The sequence below is a fragment of the Hylobates moloch genome, unplaced genomic scaffold (assembly GCF_009828535.3).
Source record: "Hylobates moloch isolate HMO894 unplaced genomic scaffold, HMol_V3 SCAFFOLD_15, whole genome shotgun sequence".
Lineage (NCBI taxonomy): Eukaryota > Metazoa > Chordata > Mammalia > Primates > Hylobatidae > Hylobates > Hylobates moloch.
This window is the reverse complement of record NW_026652290.1, coordinates 74,662,660-74,685,546: the sequence shown is the minus strand read 5'-3', so window position 1 is coordinate 74,685,546 and position 22,887 is coordinate 74,662,660. Positions and strand designations below refer to the sequence as shown.

Genomic DNA, 22,887 nt, shown 5'->3' with positions numbered 1-22,887 from the left:
AAAATTAAATTGCTAAATTTTAAAAAATAGGTTGTTGACTACTTATTAAGACAAATGCAAACTAAGCAAGACAGGGAGACTCAAACTTGTGAGCACACTATTTTCTTGCATTGGAATTTCATCAAAGTGATACTGTCTAGGATCACTGTCCACACACTATTCCACCAACACAAATCATAAATTTAGTTCAAGTTAATCCAAAAGATTCTTGCAAATCAGACACTGTCATACCTCCGGTACCCATGAGGACTCATTAGGTGTTAACAATTAATGTTTTCCAAATTTTTAAGGGGATCAGAGGAGGGTGAACCAGCTAGACTCCATGGTAGACATGGGAAGTTTGACAGCAGAAGAGTATTCCTCTTCAATAAGCCAGCCCATATGAGATTAGGCTCTAGCACAGCCAAGATACCATTTAAAAAAACAATTGTGTGTGTTTACTCAACAAGAAATTTTAATCAAAATAAAACAATTGAGAAAATTAAATAACTAAAAGTTATTGTGATTCCAATGAGGTCAAGAATCATTTCTCTCAAATATAATTTCAATAGTAATTATGCACTTCAATAAAAAATGAATTTACCTCTACCTATTGGCCTAAAACTTTTCTCTAATAAAAATGTTTTTCTAATAAATGTTCTATATTTTCTATATTCTCTAATAAAAATGCTATTTCTTAGAAAGAATTATATATTCATAAATACATTTTATCACATTTTGATGTTTAGAAAAGGAGTATGGCACATGAAAATAAAGTATTCATTCTCCTAAAAACAAGTGTACACCACTCTAATAAGTGAAATAATTATTTAAAATGTAAATAGATCCATGGCTGACCTATCTTGTCAATATCTTAGACATTTATTCAGAAACACCACCAATAGCAGCAAAGACTGCACACTGGACAATCAAATAGGCACCATTCATATGGAATGAGATGTTAATGATGTTCATTGGTGTGGTGTAAAACTATGACTCTACATAATCAATGATCAATGATTGATAGAGATTGTGCTGATTTGAATAAGTTATTCTCTTTTTTTTCCTGACATTGTAAGGGCATTAACTAACTTAGAAAACATTTCGAAGCCTTCCTATCTCTTGGTTTGCTGATAAGTGCCAACTGTGTGAAAGGAGCTAAGAATGGATAGGATCTGTTCATTAACGGTAAATATCAGGGCAAAATAGCTTGTGTGAGATGTCAGACAAATGGCGGTGTTCTGTTACACAGTAGGGTTACTATGGTTAATATTATTGTATTGTAAATTTCAAAATGGCTAGAAGAGAGGATTTGAATTTTCTAACCATAAAGAAATGACAAATGTATGAGTATTTGTCAAATATTTGACAAATATATGGTATTCAACCATGTTACCATCTATTTTGGATTTGTAAACTGTTTTTTAAGAAGGTGATAATATTAAAAGCACTGATTAATGAAAACCTTAAAATTATCAGAAAAAAATGATAAGAAAAATCTATGTGTGTATATGTATTTTTTTTAGGTCAAAGTCATGTAAATAGTTGAATAGTTTGAAATAATGTTCAACTCAATGAACATTATTTTTAAAAATGTATGCAATAAGTGGGCCACTTAGTGGTATCTTTATAATATATTTTCTTTTAAAATCTACTTATTATTTTCCTGGCAAATGTGTCATTTAGAAGTATCCCCTCCAGGAAGAGTTGAGTTCAATAGTTTGAGCTGCCCCGTGAGACAAACTTGTTTTGAGATCAAATCCAAAGTCCTGGGAACTGCTTAAAGGGCTTTTGGTCCAGGTTACCTGGGTGAGTAGAAAAACAACTAAGTAGTAGACCTTTTGCCAATCAGATTAGAAAAAATTATGTAAAGACAGCAAAGTGATCTAGAGTTAAAAATAAAACAAAGCAAAGTAATCCCACAACCAATAATCCTAAGAACATCAAATGCTTATGTCTTCCCTTCTGAAACTAGGCTCCCTCCAGCAGTAGGTGAACTTTATTAAATAGTCTCTGGCAAGTAACTCAGTAATCAATTTGTATTAAAGCTATAGGCAGCAGGGATAGGAAGAAAAAGAATCCCATCATCAAGAACTTTAAGAAAAATCTTATTTTGAAGACCATAACTTAACTGTGTACATTCCCAGTAAACTCTTAAAATTATTAGCTGGTCAGTAGAAGTTGTAATTGCCTAGCAATGTCCTTCAACTAACTTATTTCAAAGGTTAATTGTGAAAATGGCTTTCATTAGGATTCAAGAGTTAAGAATTTTCTTTACTATAATTATAGCCTAAAAAATGTCCAGGTTAAAAAAAAAACTGACATAAACATAGACTTACTGCTGAAATACTCTTGGAGAAAAGTGAGTAAACTTTTCAATTTACAAATAACAAAACTGAGGCGCAGAGAAACCAAGTGTCTTCTCAATGTCAAACAGATGGGTGCCGGCTTGTACTTAATTCTATTCTTAGTGATTTTTTTTTTTCTATACAACAAAAAGCTAAGCTTGAATGACTAATTCTTATTTAGAAAAATAAATTATAATTCACAAATCAAGGTCTCATTTCAATCATTTTAGAGATTTTCTAACGATGCTTCCCTAGTCTGATTTGGGGAAAGTTTCTATAATGACACTTAACAGAAATGATTCACTCACATTCTGACATTTTTAGAGTCTATCCTGAATCTTTAAAAGGTGTGAGGTATCTGCAATGCTTTATTGTAAACATGCTGTCCAAGCAGCCATCCCAGCCTTTGGCTTATTCTGAAGCTTCTAAATTGTGGACCAAAGATGCAGAAGACAACTTTTCCTTATTGTCACCATAGTCACTTTTATTCTACACCAGAAAGGCTTTATGACTTTTTGTCAGTGACACTTCTTTTTGTCCTTAGCAATGGACTTAAATCCTTAATACAAAAGAGTAGGTATTTATTTTGAATTATTTGCATCGCATAGTTAAATAGAAGGGACCATGCAAACAATAAAATTTGCAATAATTTTAGGCCAAAACCAGAACCTTAACTTTTGTTTATTTCCTAATCTTAGTTCTACTCATTTATCTTCTTTCTGCCTATCTGCTATACTTAACTCATTCTTTACCTGACTAGGCCCTCATTAAAACCATTTACTAGTTATTTTGGACTGGAACAAAAGGGAATATTAGTTTTTGACTCAGAAACTATCTCAGACTAAGCTCTAACTTTATTACCTAGGCATTCACAAATGCAATACACATTCTCCTCTCAAAGTCACTTTTACGTCTGCTGGTTTAGGCTTCTCTGCTGCACCTTGATTTCTTTTGTCATGCTTCCTACATTCATTCCAGCGAAGGTTAATTCTCTCCTTTCAACATCCATGAACTTATTTTTAATTTTCGAACTATCATAATATATGAGAATTGTCTTTTATTGAAATTTCCATTTTGAAAAGTATGCATCCTGAAGAAAGGGATCTTGCTTTAATTCTAGGTATCCTTATAAAAAATTATGTGCTTTTATTCACCTACTAATTATTAATAATGACTTAATACACTCCTCAAGCTAAGTCAGGATCACTGATTCAATGATGAATACCATAAGACTCCTGATTCTGAAACAAGTATAGCAAGGATTTATTTATGTGATCCATCCCATGCCTACATCCATCAGCAAGATGGGGTATCTGCAGCTATATAAGAAATCGCAATGATTTCACCTAATACAACAATCTCAGATAAGGACACAGATTGCCTAAATTATCCTGATAAGAAAAACCATTGTCGACTTAGTTATACCTGGATAAGAAACAAGTATTATGAAGAGTCATGGGACTCCTCAACCTGGTAATGGTGATCACATGAAAAGGAGCACCAGATCTCACAGTTCGCTTGAATAACATAGCCCAAAATTCTGCATATTTTACAGGGAAAAGCTGGATATGCCTTGCTAGTCCTCAGGCTTTAATGATTTATTAATACTCAGAGAAATCTGGCAGACAGCACATTAACCAGGTGATCAAAGCTACCATCACCAGTAATGAGACATATCAAATTCAGGTTCTCCAAATATGGCACACTGAGAAGGACACTGCAACATTCTGTGCTAGTTTTGGCAAAAATTCAGTCTCAGTTTTAGTTTTCCAAAAATGCATAGTCTCAATCTAATCATAAGAAAACATCTAACAAGCCCAAACTGAAGGACATTCTAGAAAATAACTGGCAGCACTCATCAAGAATCGCGGGCAGGAAACAGAGAAAGACTGAGGAACTGTCCTACATTAGAGAAAGCTAAGAAGATATGACAACTTGATGAAATGCAAGATCCTGGCTTTGATAGTGGACCACAGAAAAGGGCACTAGTGGGACAACTGGCAAGGTTTGATTAAGGTCTGACTCTTACTTAATAATACCACATTTATGTTAATTTCCTGGTTTTAATCACTGTATTCTGGATATATGAGATGTTAACATTTGTGGGAGCTAACTGAAGACACAAGAAGACTCTTAATTTTTTATAACTTTTTTGTAAATCTAAAATTTCAAAATAACTTTTAAAGATTAAATATGTTAGTCATGAAGAGCAATTTAGAATCTCTCTCTCTTTTCTTTTATTGAGACAGAGTCTCATTCTGTCACCTAGGCTGGAGTTCAGTGGCTCAAACATAGCTGATTTGCAGCCTCAAACACCTGGGCTCAAGCAATCCTCCCATCTCAGCCTCCGGAGTAGCTGGGGCTTCAGGCACATGGCCACCATGCTTGGCGAATTTTTTAATATTTTCTTAGAGATAAGATCTCACTAGGTTTCCCAGGTTGGTTTCAAACTTCTGGCCTCCATAGATCTTTCTGCCGTGGCCTCCTGAAGTGTTGGGATTGTGAGTGTGAGCTATAGTGTACAATTTAGAATCTTGAATAAGATTCTTGGCCATGGGAATTCATGCAAGAGAGGTAGCTTGAGAAACACCTAGCTGTTGAAATGAACTAGAGTTTGAGATTTTGTTTGGCTATAAAAACAGGAGCGCATTTGGAGGTGGGGAGAAGACATTTAACTTTTGTTCTACCTAATAAATTTGCTTAATGCAGAGCTCTTTGTAAATAAATCACTATTAAGTCTTTAAACTGAACACATTCTAAAAATTCAAGTTAAAATAGAAATTGCCTAAGTAGAGTAGTCAAATCTGGGATCAGTTCACCCAAAAAGACAGGTAACTTATTCATTCGTTTAATTCTTTTATCAGAATATGTCAATGTAAATATCATTGAAATTCTTATGAAATGTTTTCCAGTCTTAAAACCATGTAGATACATAGTCTTAAGTCAGAATACATTTTTCCTGTCTTGTAATTAGAACTTCACATTAGTGTGAGCTAATTCCTTCCATAAGTTTGGAATCTAAGAGGGAAACTAGTGTAAACAAGTACTTGTATGTGTAGAAATTGGCATACTTTTTGGGCTGGGTATGGTGGCTCACACCTGTAATCCCAGCACTTTTGGAGGCCAAGGCAGAAGGATTCCTTGACGCCAGGAGTTTGAGACTAGCCTGGGCAACATAGCAAGACCCTGTCTCTACAAACATTTTTTTTTTTTTTTTTTAATTAGCTGGGTGTGGTGGCACACATCTGTAGTCCTAGCTACTTGGGAGGCTGAGGTTGGAGGATCACTTGAGCCCAGGAGTTTAAGACTGCAGTGAGTTGTGATCACATCACTGCATTCCACCGTGGGCAACAAAGTGAGACCCTTTCTTAAAAAAAAAAAAAAAAAAAAAAAAAAAAGAATGAAATATTGTGGTTATGATGAAAAAGATGATTCAAAAGGCAGGGGATGATGGTAATTATGGAGGAAGGACTCATATCTCTTCTAATAAAACAAGACAAAAAATCCTATGATAGATCATTTTTAGAAGTTTCTTGAAAGTTTAAAAGCCAGATAGCTTAGAGAGGTGGCAGGGAAAAACTCTAACTCAAATTAATGAGTGGGGCATTTTGACACAAACAAACAAATCAACAAAAAACAATGCGGAGACAACAGCAGAAATATATTGCTAGAGACAGAATACAAAGGCAATAAAATAGTATAATTTAAGAATAAAAACATCTGTATACTCAATAAATACTAATTAAGCATTTACTATGTATAGAGCATCAAGCTAGATCCTGGTGATAATAAAAAGGTGTGACATAGCTCTGAAATCCAGCTTTTTCCCAACTATCATGACCCATCCAAACACATGTCATTTCTTTCCTTTTTTTTTTTTTTCTTTTTTTTTGAGATGGCGTCACACTCTGTTGTCAAGGCTGGAGTGCAATGGTGTGATCTCGGCTCACTGTAAACTCTGCCTCCCGGGTTCAAGCAATTCTCCTGCCTCAGCCTCCCAAGTAGCTGGGATCACAGATGCACACCACTATGGCTGTCAAATTTTTATATTTTTAGTAGAGATGGGGTTTCTCCATGTTGGCCAGGCTTGTCTCAAACTCCTGATCTCAGGTGATCTACCCGTCTTGGCCTCCCGAAGTGTTGGGATTACAGACGTGAGCCACCGTGCCTGGCCCAGATTTCATTTTTGAATTTCTCTTTCATATTTCCATTCTTAATACTATGGGCTCCAAATTAAAAATAAATAAATAAATATATATATATATATATAAAAATACGTTTTCTAATAAATACTTTACTGACTGACTTGCTTGATTGACCTGCTACCTTCTTGCCTCTTAATTTAAATCTATTTTACAAATTAACATCAGTTTATTTTTTGAAATAGTATTGCTAATTGCTTCTCTATTCAAAGACCTTCAGTGATTAATTGACTGTCTCCCAAATTAAGAATTTATGGTAACTTGGACTACCTTATATACAAAACAACCCTGTACTTCAAGCAAACTGGAGAATTCACTTGTCTCCCAAATACTCCCAAATTATTTTCATAGAAGATAAAATTTTACATGGTTGTGAAAAGATAAGAGCAAATTTTGTTGGCAGGATTTTGATGAGGAAAGGCAAAAAGGCACAAAATAGTTTTCAGGAGTAGGGTGTAGATCCACTTATATAAATGGAAAGTCACTTTTTAATATTTTTTTTTAGTGGAAGCTGATGCATTTTTAAATACCACTATGTCTTATCTCTTTGTCTCTTGAATTAAATCTCCAGATAAATACAGAGCAAAAATCACATAGTAGAAATTAGGACTATTCAAGGTCAGTATTAAAAAGAGATTAGATAAGTTCTAGTATCTTAGTTTATTAAAAATTCTATGAAATGCAAATTTCCTTTAACAAGGAGTCACATAAATTCACAAGTGTAGAAACGTAATATTAATGTCATAAGAAAGACTGCATTTAATAAGTGTCTTGGTGATATTTTGCTATTTATCATAAATTGTGTCATTCTATCTTTATCAGAAATAAAACCGTTTCTCATTTTTTTTAAATTTAAATTTAAGTTCCAGGATACATGTGCAGTACATGCAGGTTTGTTACATAGGTAAATGTGTGCCGGGGTGGTTTGCTGCACCTATTAGCCCATCACCTAGGTATTGAGCCCCACAGGTGTCAGCATTTATCCTGATGCTCTCTCTCCCCCTGGCTCCCTGACAGGCACCACTGTGGTGAGCTCCCCTTCCTGTGTCCATGTGTTCTCACTGTTCAGCTCCCACTTATAAGTGAGAACGTGCAGTGTTTGGTTTTCTGTTCCTGCATTAGTTTGCTGAGGATAATGGCTTCCAGCTCCATCCATGTCCCTGCAAAGGACACGATCTCAGTCCTTTTTATGGCTACGTAGTATTCCACAGTGTAATGTACCACATTTTCTTTATCCGGTCTATCATCGATGGGCATTTGGGGTGGTTCCATGTCTTTGCTGTTGTGAATAGTGCTGCAATTAACATAAGTGTACATGTATCTTTATAATAGAATGATTTATTGTTCTTTGGGTATATACCCAGGAGTTGGATTGCTGGGTCAAATGGTATTTCTGGTTCTAGGTCTTTGAGGAATTGCCACACTGGTTGAACTAATTTACATTCCCACCAACAGTGTAAAAGCATTCCTCTTTCTCCACAGCCTGGCCAGCATCTGCTGTTTCTTGACTCTTTAATAATCACCATTCTGACTGCTGTGAGATAGTATATGATTGTAGTTTTGATTCACATTTCTCTAATGATCAGTGATGCTGAACTTTTTTTCATATGTTTGTTGGCCGCATAAATGTTTTCTTTTGACAAATGTCTGTTCATGTCCTTTGTCCAGTTTTTAATGTTTCTTGTTTGTTTGTTTTTGTAAATTTGTCCAGGCTCCTTGTAGATTCTGGATATTAGACCTTTCTCAGATGCATAGATTGCAAAAGTTTTCTCCTACTCTGCAGGTTGTCTGTTCACTCTGATGATAGTTTCTTTTACTGTGCAGAAGCTCTTTAGTTTAATTAGATCCCATTTGTCAATGTTTGCTATTGTTGCCATTTCTTTTTATGTTTTTGTCATGAAATCTACCTATGCCTATGTCCTGAATGGTATTGCTCAGATTTTCTTCTAGGGTTTTTCTATTTTAGGGTTTACATTTTAGTCTTTTTTTTTTTTAACTTTTTAAAAATTTTATATTTTAAATACATTTTGTTTTTTTTTTTTTGAGACAGAGTCTCCCTCTATTGCCCAGGCTGGAGCGCAGTTGCGCGATCTTGGCTCACTGCAACCTCCGTCTCCTGGGTTCAAGTGATTCTCCTGCCTCAGCCTCCCAAGAAACTGGGAATATAGGCATGTGCCACCACACTCAGCTACTTTTTGTATTTTTAGTAGAGACAGAGTTTTGCCATGTTAGCCAGGCTGGTCTCAAACTCCTGACCTCAGGTGACCCACCCACCTCTGCCTCCCAAAGTGCTGAGATTACAGGTGTGAGCCACTGCATCCAGCCCATTTATATCTTTAATCCATCTTGAGTTAATTTTTGTATAAGGTGTAAGGAAGGGGTCCAGTTTTGATTTTCTGTATATGGCCAGCCAGTTTTCCCAACACCATTTATTAATTAGGGAATCCTTTCCCCATTGCTTCTTTTTGTCAGGTTTGTCGAAGATCAGATGGTTGTAGATGTGCGGTCTTATTTCTGAGATCTCTATACTGTTCCATTAGTCTATGTGTCTGTGTGTACCATGCTGTTTGGTTACTGTAGCCTTGTAGTATAGTTTAAAGTCAGGTAACGTGATGCCTCCAGCTTTATTCTTTTTGTTTAGGATTGTCTTAGCTATACAGATTCTTTTTTGGTTCCATATGAATTTTAAAATAGTTTTTTTCTAATTCTGTAAAGAATGTCCATGGTAGTTTAATGGGAATAGTATTTAATTTATAAATTGCTTTGGGCAGTATGGCCATTTTCATGATATTGATTCTTCCTATCCATGAGCATGGAATGCTTTTCATTTGTTTGTGTCCTTTCTTGTTTCCTTGAGCAATGGTTTGCAGTTCCCCTTGAAGAGGTCCTTCACTTCCCTTGTTAGCTGTATTCCTAGGTATTTTATTGTTTTTGTAGTAATTGTGAATGAGAGTTCATTCATGATTTGGCTCTCTCCTTGTCTTTTGGTGGTGTATAGGAATGCTTGTGATTTCTGCACATTGATTTTGTATCTTGAGACTTTGCTGAAGTTGTTTATCAGCTTAAGAAGATTTTGGGCTGAGACACGGGGGTTTTCTAAATATAGGATCATGTCGTCTGCAAACAGAGAGTTTGAATTCCTTTCTTCCTATCTAAATATCCCTTATTTCTTTCTCTTGCTTGATTGCACTGACCAGAAATTCCAATACAATGTTGAATAGAAGTGGTGAGAGAGGGCATCTTTGTCTTGTGTCAGTTTTCAAGAAGAATGCTTCCAGCTTTTGCCCATTCTGTATAAGATTTGCTGTGCATTTATCATAAATGGCTCTTATGATTTTGAGATATGTTACATTAACACCTAGTTTATTGAGAGTTTTTAACATAAAGGGATGCTGAATTTTACCAAAAGCTTTTTCTGTGTCTATTGAGATAATCATACGGTTTTTGTCTTTAGTTCTGTTTATGTGATGAATTACATTTATTGATTTGTGTATGTTGATTTCACCTTGCATCCCAGGGATGAAGCCGACTTGATCCTGGTGGATAAGCTTCTTCATGTGCTGCTGGCTTTGGTTTGCCAGTATTTTATCGAGGATTTTTGCATCAATGTTCATCCGGGATATTGGCCTGAAGTTTTCTTTTTTTTTGTTGTATCTCTGGTAGGTTTTGATGTCAGGATAATGCTGGCCCCATAAAATGAGTTAGGGAGAAGTCCCTCCTTTTCAATTCTTTGGAATCATTTCAGAAGAAATGGTACCAGCTCCTCTTTGTACTTCTAGGAGAATTCAGCTGTAAATCCATCTGGTCCTGGGCTTCTTTTGGTTGGTAGGCTATTTACTACTGCCTCAATTTCAGAACCTGTTTTTGGTCTATTTGGGAATTCAACTTCTTCCTGGCTTAGTCTTGGGAGGGTGTATGTGTCCAGGAATTTATCCACATTCTCTAGATTTTCTAGTTTATTTGCATAGAGGTGTTTATAGTATACTCTGATGGTTGTTTGTATTTCTGTGGGGTCAGTGATGATATCCCCTTTATGATTTTTTGTTGTGTCAATTTGATTCTTCTCTCTTTTCTTTATTAGTCTAGCTATCAGTCTATCTGTCTTATTAATTGTTTTCAAAAGACCAGCTCCTGGATTCATAGACTTTTTGGAGAGTTTTTCGTGTCTTTAGCTCCTTCAGGTCTGCTTTGATCTTGGTTATTTCTTGTCTTCTGCTACCTTTTGGGTTTGTTGGCTCTTGGTTCTTTAGTTCTTCTAGTTGTGATGTTAGGGTGTCGATTTGAGATCTTCCTAGCATTTTTATATGAGTATTTAGTGCTCTAAATTTCTCTCTTAACAATGCTTTAGCTGCATCCCAAAGATTCTGGTACATTGTCTCTTTGTTCATTTCTTAATTTTTTAAGTGGTGGTTTATGCTTAGTAGAAACAGTAACAGCAAAAGAAAAAAATGTATAACTTTGGTTTATTTGTTTACTCATTCCTTATCTCAAGCCTTCTCCAACATCCTCTATGAAGACGGCAGTAAGAGTAAAGTTCAGCCATTTCTGTGATTTGTCTATCCACATTTTTTTTTGAGACACTGTCATGCTCTGTTGCTCTGTCACCCATGCTTGAAAGCAGTGGTGTTATCATGGCTCACTGCAGGCTTGACCTCCTGAACTCAAGAGATCCTCCCAACTCAGCCCCCCAGATAGCTGGGTCTACAGGCGCACACTACCACACTTGGCTAATTTTTGTATTTTTTTGTTGAGATGTGGTTTTGCCATGTTACCTAGGCTAGACTTAAATTCCTGGGCTCAAGTGATCCACCCACCTTGGCCTAGGAAAGTGCTGGGATTACAGGCATAAGTCACCATTCCTGGCTTATCCACATATGTTTATAATAACAGTTATAAAAAACAAACAAACAAACAAAAACTGGAAAGTTAGGCCACTGACATTGACAAGCAATTGTGGGTATCTGTAAGATTTATAACTCGACGATACAAGTTTTTTAACCCATGAAGTTCTTTGGCCAATTAAATTTAACAAAGGAAATGGATTTTCAAGTGAAAAAGAAAAGAAAGAGGTTCTCTATGGAGATCTTTACATTTTACCACCCATGTGAAGACTATAACTTTTGAAGTTGAAATGATTGAAACATTAGAGCATGGATTAAAGTACCAAATCAGACCTGGGGCAGGTAAGTGTCAAATCTTTTTTCTTTTGTATTTGGTTCACAAAATTCTATCTTCCTAGACTAAAATTACAAGGTGGTTCCAATTTGCACATCAGATCCTTGAAGACTCAGGTCCCCAATCTCAAAATAACCTCACATTTGAAACATATGTCCTTAAGCTCTGAGGGGAAAAGGTGGAGAAAAACCTGTAAAACAGAAAGAATAGAACACTCAGGGATGAAGTAGGCTTCCAACTTAAAAATTTCCAGATCTAGGGTCATTTTAAAAATTTTAATTCATTTTAAATGGGTTATTGTATTCAAATAAAGTTTGCATGCCATCTGTTTTCAAAGTCACTTAAATTAAGTTTTATGACTCATGAGAAAGAGAGGCCATTTTTAACACATTATAGTCTGCTTATTACTATCAATCACTAATTAAAATTAATTATTAAGAGTGATTCCTTTTGCTCTAAAATCTTCTAGATCATTTATCAAAGAATGGCATGACTTTCTCTTCCTTCCTTGGAATACTGAAGTCATAGTCATATGACTTTTGGGTAGATGCTACTGAAATGATGATTTTAGTCAGATGTTTAACAGTAATGCTGTCTAAAAGCTACATTTAACCAAGAGAGCAGTATTTTTGAAACAGCAGGCAGTATAAAACTGCTTTGTGAATATTAACATATTCTAGCAAATTAGTTTGCACTCATTATCATAAGCAATTGCTTACTGTTTAGATGCAGCTCGTATTAAATTGGCAAGCAATTTGCAAGAATTAAAACACAACATGGAGAGCTTTCTGAAAACTCAGCAATATCCTGGGAGAAATGATGCTACTAGGTTCACAGACCATGTACCAAACGTTTTTACCCATTAAACATATTTAGCATTAGAATAATAGTTGGTTGGCTACACAGGTTTTTAATGGAAGATCATTGTGTAACCACTGTTTGGACACCATCAATAGCATTTTATATATCGGACATTTAAAGACTTTGTTTTAAAAAGCCTGAGGAGAAAGTAGGAAGGCTTTGTATTCTAAAAATGAACTAGCTATCAATTTGCCTAAATTTTGGTACTTCAATAACCCATTGCATTGTCTTGAGTTACTTTGTGCTACCCAATTTGTCCCTTTCACAAAGTTTCTGTTGTCTTGATCATTCTTTCCATTTATTCCTGGGGTGGATTCTGCTGATGTTTACCCATATCCACTTTACTTTCTTTAATAACAGAACTCTTGAGTGTCAGCTGAGCAGACAGATATCTGCATAGAGCCTACATTTCCCATTCTCTTTTACAGCTCGAAGGGGCTATTGACTAAGTTCTGGGCAATGACAGATGAGCAAAAATGATGTGTATTTATTCTAGTTCAGATCCTGAAGTGTGTCTGCATATTCTCCTGCCCATTTCCCTCCTTCTTGCCTAGTGATGACAAAATTGAATCAGCTGCTTTAGACTTAGAGATGGAAGCCAAAATTGAGAATGGTACAATCCCATCCTAGGACGACTGAACTGTGGCTATTATGTGAGAAAAAAGAATCTTACATTGTGTCGAGAGATGAGTATTTCTGGGTCTCATACTGACAGCAAAGCGTGTTTATACAGCCTTTGAAAAAAATGACCTAACATTTCCATGTATTTTTTCATCCTCATGAGGCAAGTAAATTTGATAGAGAAGCTATTATTATCTCCATTTTATGAATTTAAAAGAGATTAATATTCAAAGAGCTAAAATTATTTGTCCATGGTCACAAAGTAATGTAAAACTTTTACTATCAAAACCTTACACAGAAGGCTACTGATTATCTATTATCTTTTCAATAGTAAACTGATGTTACCTACCCTGAGTAATTCATGGGAGGTCACATGTTTTTATGGATTTCCCCATTTTGCAATTCTTTGCTCCTTATAAAAACAAAATTTGAAAACGGTAAAGGATATTGCCTGTGATATGAAACAAAGTGAAAATAACTGACCCACACAAGCCCCTCAGCTTGAATAGAGAGCATTTACTTTAGAAAACTTTTAAATACTTTCTCCACCTTTTGAGATTTAAATCTTCTCCCAGCTTCTTGCCAGATTTACAACTTGAAAATGTCTTTCTCAAGGGCCTAGAAGTCATCTATTTGAAATGTAATCATCAAGGAAGATAGTGCTCTGTCTCCCAGTATCTGAAAGAGTAAGAGCCTAACCTCTGGAAGTGCCAATTAGTAATTTTTTCTGTACTATACATATAATAAAGGACTAATTAATGGGAAGTGGGTAACAAAGAAAAGCATAATGCATTAAAATCTGTACATCAGCAAAGAAGGATAATTTAAAGAGTATCGTTGAAGTGCTACAGAGTACTGAGAAAAGAGACTATCCAAAAACAAATCTAGTAGCTAGTTTTATGGTTTTTCAAATGATAAATTTAAAATATAAAACAAAAAATTTAAATTTTTTGTTGATAAAGTATCTGCACAATTTTTTTTGGTTTCCCAGTGCATATAAAGGTTGTTTATACTATACTGTAGTCTATTTAAGTATGCAACAGCATTATGTCTGAAACAATGTATATATCTTAATTAAAAAATACTTTATTGCTAAATCATCTGAGCCTTTAGCAAGCTGTAATATTTTTGATGGTGGAGGGTCTTGCTTCATTGTTGTTGAGTGCTTACTGATTAGGGTGGTGGGTGCTGAAGGTTGAGGTGGCTGTGACAATTTCTTAAAATAAGACAACAATGCAGTTTGCTACATCAAATGACTCTGCACAAAAGTTTTCTCCATAGCATGCAATGCTGTTTGATAGCATTTTAACCACAATAGACATCTTTCAAAATTTGAGTCCATCCTCTCAAACCCTGCCGCTGCTTTTTCAACTAAGTTTATGTAATATTCTACATCTATTGTTGTCATTTCAACAATGTTCATAGCATCTTCTTTAGGAGTACATTTCATCTCATGAAACCACATTTTTCATTCATCCATAAGAAGCAACTTCTCATTTGTTCAAGTTTTACCATGAGATTGCAGCAATTCAGTCACATCTCCAGGCTCCACTCCTAGTTCTAGTTCTCTTGCTATTTCTACCACATCTGTAGTTACTTCCTCCACTGAAGTCTTGAGCCTGTCAAAGTCATCTATAATGGTTGAAATCAATTTCTTCCAAATTCCTATTATCCCTGATATTTTTACCGTCTTCCCTGAGTCACAGATGTCCTTAATGCATCTAGAATGGTAAATCCTTTCCAGAAGATTTTCAATGTACTTTGTCTAGATCCATCATAGGAATCACTATCTATGGCAGTTATAACTTTATAAAATGTATTTCTTAAATAAGGATTGAAAGTTGAAATTACTCCTTCCTTGGGTTATAGAATAGAAGTGTTATCAAGGATAAAATTATATTAATCCTCATGTATATCTCCATCATTGAGTGACAGGTACATTGTCAATGAGCAGTAATAATTTGAAAAGAGTCTCTATTTCTAAGAAGTAGGTCTCAATATTGGGCTCAAAATGTTCAGTAAATCATGCTGTAAACAGCATGTTGTTCACTCTTTGCTGTTTCATTTATAGAGCACAGGCAAAGCACATTTAGCATAATTATTAAGGACCCTAGGATTTTTAGAATGGTTAATAAGCGTTGGCTTCAACTTAAATTCACCAGCTGCATTAGCCCCTAAAAGAGAGTCAGACTGTCTTTTGCAACTCTGAAAACAGGTATTGAGTTTTCTCCTCTTTAGCTGTGAAAGAAGATACCTACATGGCATCTTCTTCAAAAACTATATAAGGCTGTTTTGTCTACGCTGAAAATCTATTTAGTATAGTCAACTTTATCAAATCTTAGCTAATTTTTTTTGATAACTTGCTGCAGCTTCTACATCAGCACTGTTGCTATACCTGACCTGGAAGGGGAGTAAAAGATACGGCATTCACTCAGACAGGAAACATCAGAGAAGAAACATGATGCTTAAGTAATATAAGGGGTTTGTTTTGTTAGAATTCAGCTACCTTCCTCCAGGTAAGAATACCACATCATCTCTACATTCCTACTTAGCATACTGAAGTGCACATGGAAGACTTTTTTTTTAGTATGCTGCTAATTAATCAAGTATATAATTAAGAAGAGATCTTCAAACGAAAACTCTGCCCTCTTTTGTAGATTTTTGCCAAACTCAAATTTATAAACACGATTAACTCCTCATCTCTTTTAAAATATTCTCCAAATGTAATATTTAGTTTTTAATAATACCTTTCCATGAAACACACATGAATTGGCTTTGTTTATCTGAATATTTGCAGTGTTCCCCTTTTTTCCAAAAATGTTAAGAAATCATTTTATGAAACAGGTTTCACTATACTATATTGTCCCAGGATGTCGTTTGCATGTTTGCTATTTGGTTTTCTAAATAAATTTATCAGCACAAGTTATTATACTTAGTTGATCTGCTTCCTCTACTCATCAAGGTGGTTTATCATTTGTGGTGCACAGGTGAGCAACAGGATCAAGTGTAATGCGGGCTTAGGTTCAAATCCCTGCATGTATAGATGAAATTGGGTTATCTGCACTTCTTGTACCTTTCAATAGTGGGAGGAGAGAAGGAAGTCCATCACTACTGGAAAGTATGCTCTGTACTCTGTCAACTCTGTTGATCATCAGCGCAAAATATTTTAAAGCATTTCCCTAACAAACAAGTCTAGTTAGATAATCTGTATCATAACCATTACTTTTATCGATGAGACCCCTCTGTCTCTTAGAACATAGTGGTCATGGGTACTGGTAGCCCATATGATGCCTTCAGGAAAATAGAAAAAAAGCAAATCTCCAAAACCCTCTACTTCTGCCTATTGAAAATTTTCATGATTTTTGTCAGAACAAGACATTTGCTTGATATTTCCTAGAAAATTGTCATATTAAATATGCAACTCCATTATGAAAACAGTATAAATGGTGCCACCTTAACAAGTGTACAACTTGCATAAACATCCATGGCATCCTTTTAGTAAGATGTAGGAAATGATTAGGTTTTGGTTTCGGACAGAGACTCAACACATTTGGACCCTGTTGTTCTGTTGGAATACAACCATACTCCTCAGTGGCAGAAAATGCAAGAGACACACAAAAGAACCATAATTCCTATTCAATCACTGTCTTTTATGCAAAGCAAACACCGATGACAAAGAAGTTCAAGCTTTTTTTTTTTTTTTTTTGGAAAGAAGCCATCTTACAGAGTTGAAATAAGATTAGTCACAGACCTAACCTGTAGAAATGAAATTTCTGAAAAGGACGACAGTATCAGAGCAGTGTTAATCCAAAATGTATGAAGAACTAAACCAGAGCAGCTTAAGCCATATATTTGAAGCACAGATTTCAGCAAGACAAAACTGTGACTTGAAAAACGAGACAGTCAAAATCCTCAGGAGATCAGTCTCTTCTCCCGTTCTTCTATGGCTCCTCCAAAGTACAGATTCAATTTTGAGGCAGGTTAAATTGGCGGCTGAAGTGGGAATATATGGCTAATGAATTTTGTACAGTCTTCCTTCTTTTCAATTGAAAAAGAAAAGAGAAAAAAAATCCCTCAAAAAGATTTCATGGGTTTTACTGAGTCTTTCCAACATTTCCCCCCAGATTGATTTCAGATCATGTAGAGATAACCAGACTGCTAATTAAACTATTAACTCTTTCTTCTAAATTGCAAATCTTTGAGCATTTATACCGCAGAACCACCGCACTGACTCTGAAGCCCCGCGGAATATAGACTTTCCATAGATTGGGAGGGAAGTAACATACACATTACCCTAGGCCAAATTTGACCCTGCAAATGAAGTCATAGGCACTAACTCTCAAAATATTTAATGATTTTTCCCAGACTTTGCTTAACAAGTGTATATAACAAGGAAAGCCTCTAAGGTAAGCTCAGAGAGATTCATTTTCTCCTGGAGTTAAATTGAAAGGTGACACAATGAAAGCTCTGTTATGATTCTTTTGAAAGCAGCAAGATTATGTTCTCAGCCGATGTAATGTGTAGTTGACACAGAATAAAGTGTTGGCCAAAACAGAGGAAATGTGCTGAAGTCCAAAGCTTCCATAGACTTAAGTCACAAGACAGAAATATACTTATGGAACTCTAATGCCCTAGGTTATTGTATAAAAGTGATGTGTGTATTAAATTTTTCAACAAACCAACCAAAACAGTGTAGCAAATTCAGCTCCAAAATAGATTCCTTTAATTTTGAAAGATATGTTAACAATATAGAAATATGTAAAAAATACTATTTCTTTTACATACAGTGAATTCTTTACCCCTTCCATCACATCAGTGTCTACACTCTAAATTCATTAATAAATTCTCCTTGTCCTATGTGAAAATGAGTAAAAAATAAGATTACAAATATGGAAGTTCTCAACCTTGAATCTGGAAACTATAGATCTAGTCCTAATTCCTTGCTTTGTGACTTTTCCAAAGTTATTGAAACTATTCAATAATCCTCATTGTCTTCTTCTGAAAATAAAGGAGTTTTTCCAGGTAATTTATATGGGCATTTCCAGCTCTGTTCTGAGTTTAAAATGTCAATCCACCAAAGCTGGCGTTAACTTTGAACTTGATTCCAGAGTACACTGAGAATGAAGTAGAAAGTTAAATTTACCAGTGAGGCAATGCAGCAGACAACATGCAATAACTTCTTTGGTTTATATTTATTTCATTCTTATTTGACTTTCAACAAAATTGCACAGAATGTTTTCTGTATTTTATGGCTGTGATACAACATAGTAGAGGACATTTTATTTTGCCTAGCAATTCTTTCTATGATTATAAAAAATTAAGATACAAATAGAGAAGAATTGAATAGTGTATTGGATAAGCATTGCTAGCAGTTAACTTTTTAATTTTCTAAAATCATATGCCCTACATGGCTGTTCTAGCAACTCCACCCAAAATCAATATAATGCAAAATCATAGAAATAGCAGTCTAAAACCAGCTCCAGTTTTATTAAAACCTAGTTATGTAATTACTGAGGTCTTCTCTTTTTAAATCTATAATTACTACTGTTATACTAAAAAGTTTGGGTTAAATGTTATTAAGCAAAACCACCCTGGCTGATTTGTTTTGTGAATACACGTTAAGATAATTCCTACTTAGAAGAACAGAATCATTCCAAGCTGAAATTCTTATGAGCCTTAGTAGGTTCTATTGTCATAAATATGACTCAGATCCAGAAAGGGATTCATTACCCTATTCTAGCAGTCAATTTCAGTTGTGAAAATATAAGGAAAAGCCAAAGCATATTCTCTACAGATGTAGCTGCAGTGGTGTCATTTTCCTCCATGCTTCTCGTTGAGAAAAAACAGGCATCGTCTCAGTGGTCCACAGATTATTAATTCCCATTGTAAAATAATCCTGCCTATGTTCACCAAAATTACAGCCACTTCTTCTTTTGCATGTGTTCTTATGTGCTGGAGTTTTTGGCATAGAATTTAAAGTCCTTCATAGATACCCAGTTAAATAATCATAGTACTCATTCCCTGGTAGATTAATACCTTTGAAAAGCCCTTAGGCCTTTCACATCATGGAAAAGAAGATCATGTTTTCTTCTGAGTTACATGACAGTACTCCACACACTGGCTGAATTTCGTCTATCATCTCAGTTTTTCTTTAAAGCACTAATTGGTGTCTACATGGCAAGCTGATGATCATTTTTACCAAGAAGAAAACACACACACACACACACATACACACACACCCACACACACATACACAAACAGCAAATGACCTGCTCAAAGTCATAAAGTTGGTGAGCAGGAGGAATACTTAGGTGTCCCTTCTGTTATTTATTCCTCAGATTTGAAAGTTCTGCCCTTCATATAACTGTCCCATATTAAAGCAGCAGAACCAACATACTTACTCTAAGGTGGCACTGTGTGTACTCTCAACAAATGTTAATTAAATGGACTTAGGGCAATCTCCCCTCTCACCTGTTTGAGAGTTCCAAATGACACAAATATTATTTTTATATAGGTAACCATTAGGTCTTCAAACACATATGACAATTCTGATTGGGATCATTCATATGTTGTACAAAACAAATAGGCTTAATTACAGTTGGTCATTAAATAATATTTGTCTATTGCAGAAATTGTAGAAAGTACAAAATTAAAAACAGAGACTTAAAACAGGTGAGAAAATTTTTAAGTGATTTGGCCACTGAAAGTGAAGGAAAAGAAATAAAGAGAAGAATAAAAACAATAAGAACAGTAACATTGGTCCAAGAAATCAGAGTATACATTCTTTTAGAGGTCTCCAAGCTGTCAGTGCCTCTCATCTTAACACCTAGTTCAATAATGCGCCTGTTTAGAGGGTGGCAGCTACATTCAAAGGAGTCAACATAACTTTGTATCACTCTATTGATTGGCTATTTGGCTTGGGACCAGCACAGACCAGAATTGGTCTAGAGGTTGCTCTCTTGGTTTGGAGATCATTTAGAAAGTGACATCGTGTGAAATCAATGGCCTGTTACTGCTTTCATCATTCTCAAGTTCAGTATCATAAGGGTCCTTAAGATTTAATGAACCTAGTCTGTTGAGTGAAGCTTTCAACCTGCTATATTTCTTCTAACATACCAAAATGGCTTGTATGGGAAATGATTACTACCTTATGCAGTAGGACTGTGCAAACCAAGACTTATCAATTAAGGATAATATGGCAGTAAGTTATACATTTAAATTAGTTTTTCAATAAGATATGTATTTACATATTTTCCTTAAAGAAAAACAGTGAAACAGCTCTCTACTGACTAAAAGAAAAGAAACAAAGAAAATCAGTCACAATTGAATGCACACATACACACATAGAAACAGAACAGATAACATTGTAGAACAGTTGCTAGGTCTCTGTAGATTCATTAACATTTCATATCCAAGGAAACTAGCCATTCATTCCTTCTAAGACAGAAAGCATTTTCAAAGCAATATCCACATACAGGTAAATGACAAAGCAATCATTTTGAAAGAAGGTAAATTACAGTCAGATGGGCAGAGAAACAAGGAGGAAATATCAGACAGTCTCATCAGCAGAAAGAGGCAAAAAACAGCTAAATATACATCATATATTTGTTAAATATATGCATTATATATCTATGTATAATAAATCAATGCAAGAGGTGAATGAGAAGTAGGTTGTCATGTTCTCCAGCACAAGGATGATTTCCCTAAGAGGTACAATGAAATGAAGAAACTCCCCAAGAACATTACAACACAGTTATATGTCAATTTTCTTAACAGATTTTTGAGTGTTCTGTACACACGGCAGGAAGAACATTGTGGAAATATTTCAGTAAAGAGTTATAATCTAGGCCTTTGTCTTTTGGAGACAAGAAGTGGGAACAAGACCATGAGTTAGTCTCATATCAAGACCACACATCTATTTTCTTTGGAATAATTACATCACTAGGACCAGCAGAAGCTCATCTAATGACATGTGAAATTAAGTCAGGGGTCCTAGAATTTTTCAAGAAAACAACATTAACAAAATAGGAGTTTAAAATAATTGATGGGTATAGCACCCAAAGCATTAATTACATATAGAAAGGTTTTTTAAATAAAACCTTTAAAATTTCCAGATGCCTGAAAAGAAAATTCTTTTTTCCAAAAACATTTGACATGGGAGTTTAATATTATCATATGAAGAAGTACAGAAACTTCTCCATTTCTGGGGGACTTTTCATAGGGATAGGCCAACTCACCAATTCTAGGTTTCTTCGTGGTGGGGATATATTTCCTTATTGGTAAAAAAAAGCCTTGGGCAAGGACAACAAACACTGAAAAAAAAAATGTGTTCTCTGATCTGACCTTGAATTCCTGGAAACATGCAACTTCCTGCTAATTAATCCTAGCAAGGCCAGAGAATCAGGAAAGAGCAGCTCTTTTCTATGTGAGATTAAACCTCTCTCTACATATATTATAGGTGCACCATCAGAAGAGACTAGTCTAAGAGCTTATTATAAAGAGAGGAGAGTGACTGCACTGCCAATCTCTCCAACAAAAGCGCTACTGTGATTAAATCATGACACCATAAAGACCTGGATAAGTGTTATTGTATTACCACATGAGTTACTAGTTCCTGGACAGAATGCCCAAGACTCTGTTTCTGATTCATTTTTGTGAAACTACTTCCAATAGCAATGAACAAAGAAGAAAAATACAGAAACCAAAAGCAAGACACAGAACAATTCTTCAGGTACCAATGTACTTTATCAAGTTTTCACCTTATAAAAACAGAGGTGATATTTGGACACAAGACCAGAAAAGGTCATCTTCCCAACATATGTCCTCCTCACCACACTCATTCACACTTAAGCAAATACATTTCACCCAGGGTTCTTGGAAGCCAGCATTCCACATTTAGAAATAATTTCTTTGGCTTAAAGATTGGCTATTCTTACTTCTTCAAATGCAAGAGAGGAGCAAGTTAAACCTAGAAAAATGGTAACACAAAGACAGAGGTTTGAGAACCAATTTTTTATTTCATTTATTTCTTTGTTACTATTATTATTTTTTTGAGATAGAGTCTCACTCTGTTGCCCAGGCTGGAGTGCAGTGGCACAATCTTGGCCCACTGCAACCTCTGCCTCCCGGGTTCAAGCGATTCCCCTGCCTCAGCCTCCCAAGTAGCTGGGATTACAGGCATGCGCCACCATGCCCGGGTAATTTTTGTAGTTTTAGTATACACAGCGTTTCCTCATGTTGGCCGGGCTGGTCTTGAACGCCTGACCTTAGGTGATCCACTTGCCTCGGCCTCCCAAAATTCTGGGATTACAGTTGTGAGCCACCACTCCCAGCTGAGGATCAATTTTGAGATCACTGACTCCAGTTTTTCCAAGAACCACCCTGAAATGGACAGTGTTAATTCAACATAACTAAATATATATTATATCTATAAATGTATATATAATGTACATAAATTTTTATATATGCATTATATTTTATTATAATTATATATTATGATATAACTATAATATATAATTTTATATATTTAGTTACATATAAAATATATTTATATATGTATATAAATATATATATATACACACACACATACACACACACACACACACACATCTGTATTTTCTTTCTAGAAGAACTAAGGTAAAGTTGGGTTTGAAAATGGTAATAAGAGTGTGTGGCCAGAAAGAAGGAAGCAGCAAGTTAGT

The 22,887-nt window shown here is 35.2% G+C and overlaps 1 protein-coding gene across 24 annotated transcripts in view; it reads right to left on the bottom strand.

Moving 5' to 3' along the window:
- The window catches only part of NRXN1 (neurexin 1), a 1,136,507-nt gene that overhangs the window by 332,169 nt on the left and 781,451 nt on the right, over positions 1-22,887 (bottom strand). Inside the window, exon 1 of one of the 24 annotated variants that reach the window (XM_058429206.1) lies at positions 21,424-21,552. The exons of the other annotated variants lie outside the window; for them this stretch is intronic. The gene's annotated coding sequence lies outside the window, so the exon portion shown is untranslated. Of the gene's footprint in view, positions 1-21,423; positions 21,553-22,887 lie in introns of those variants that run through there. 24 annotated transcript variants of the gene reach the window in all.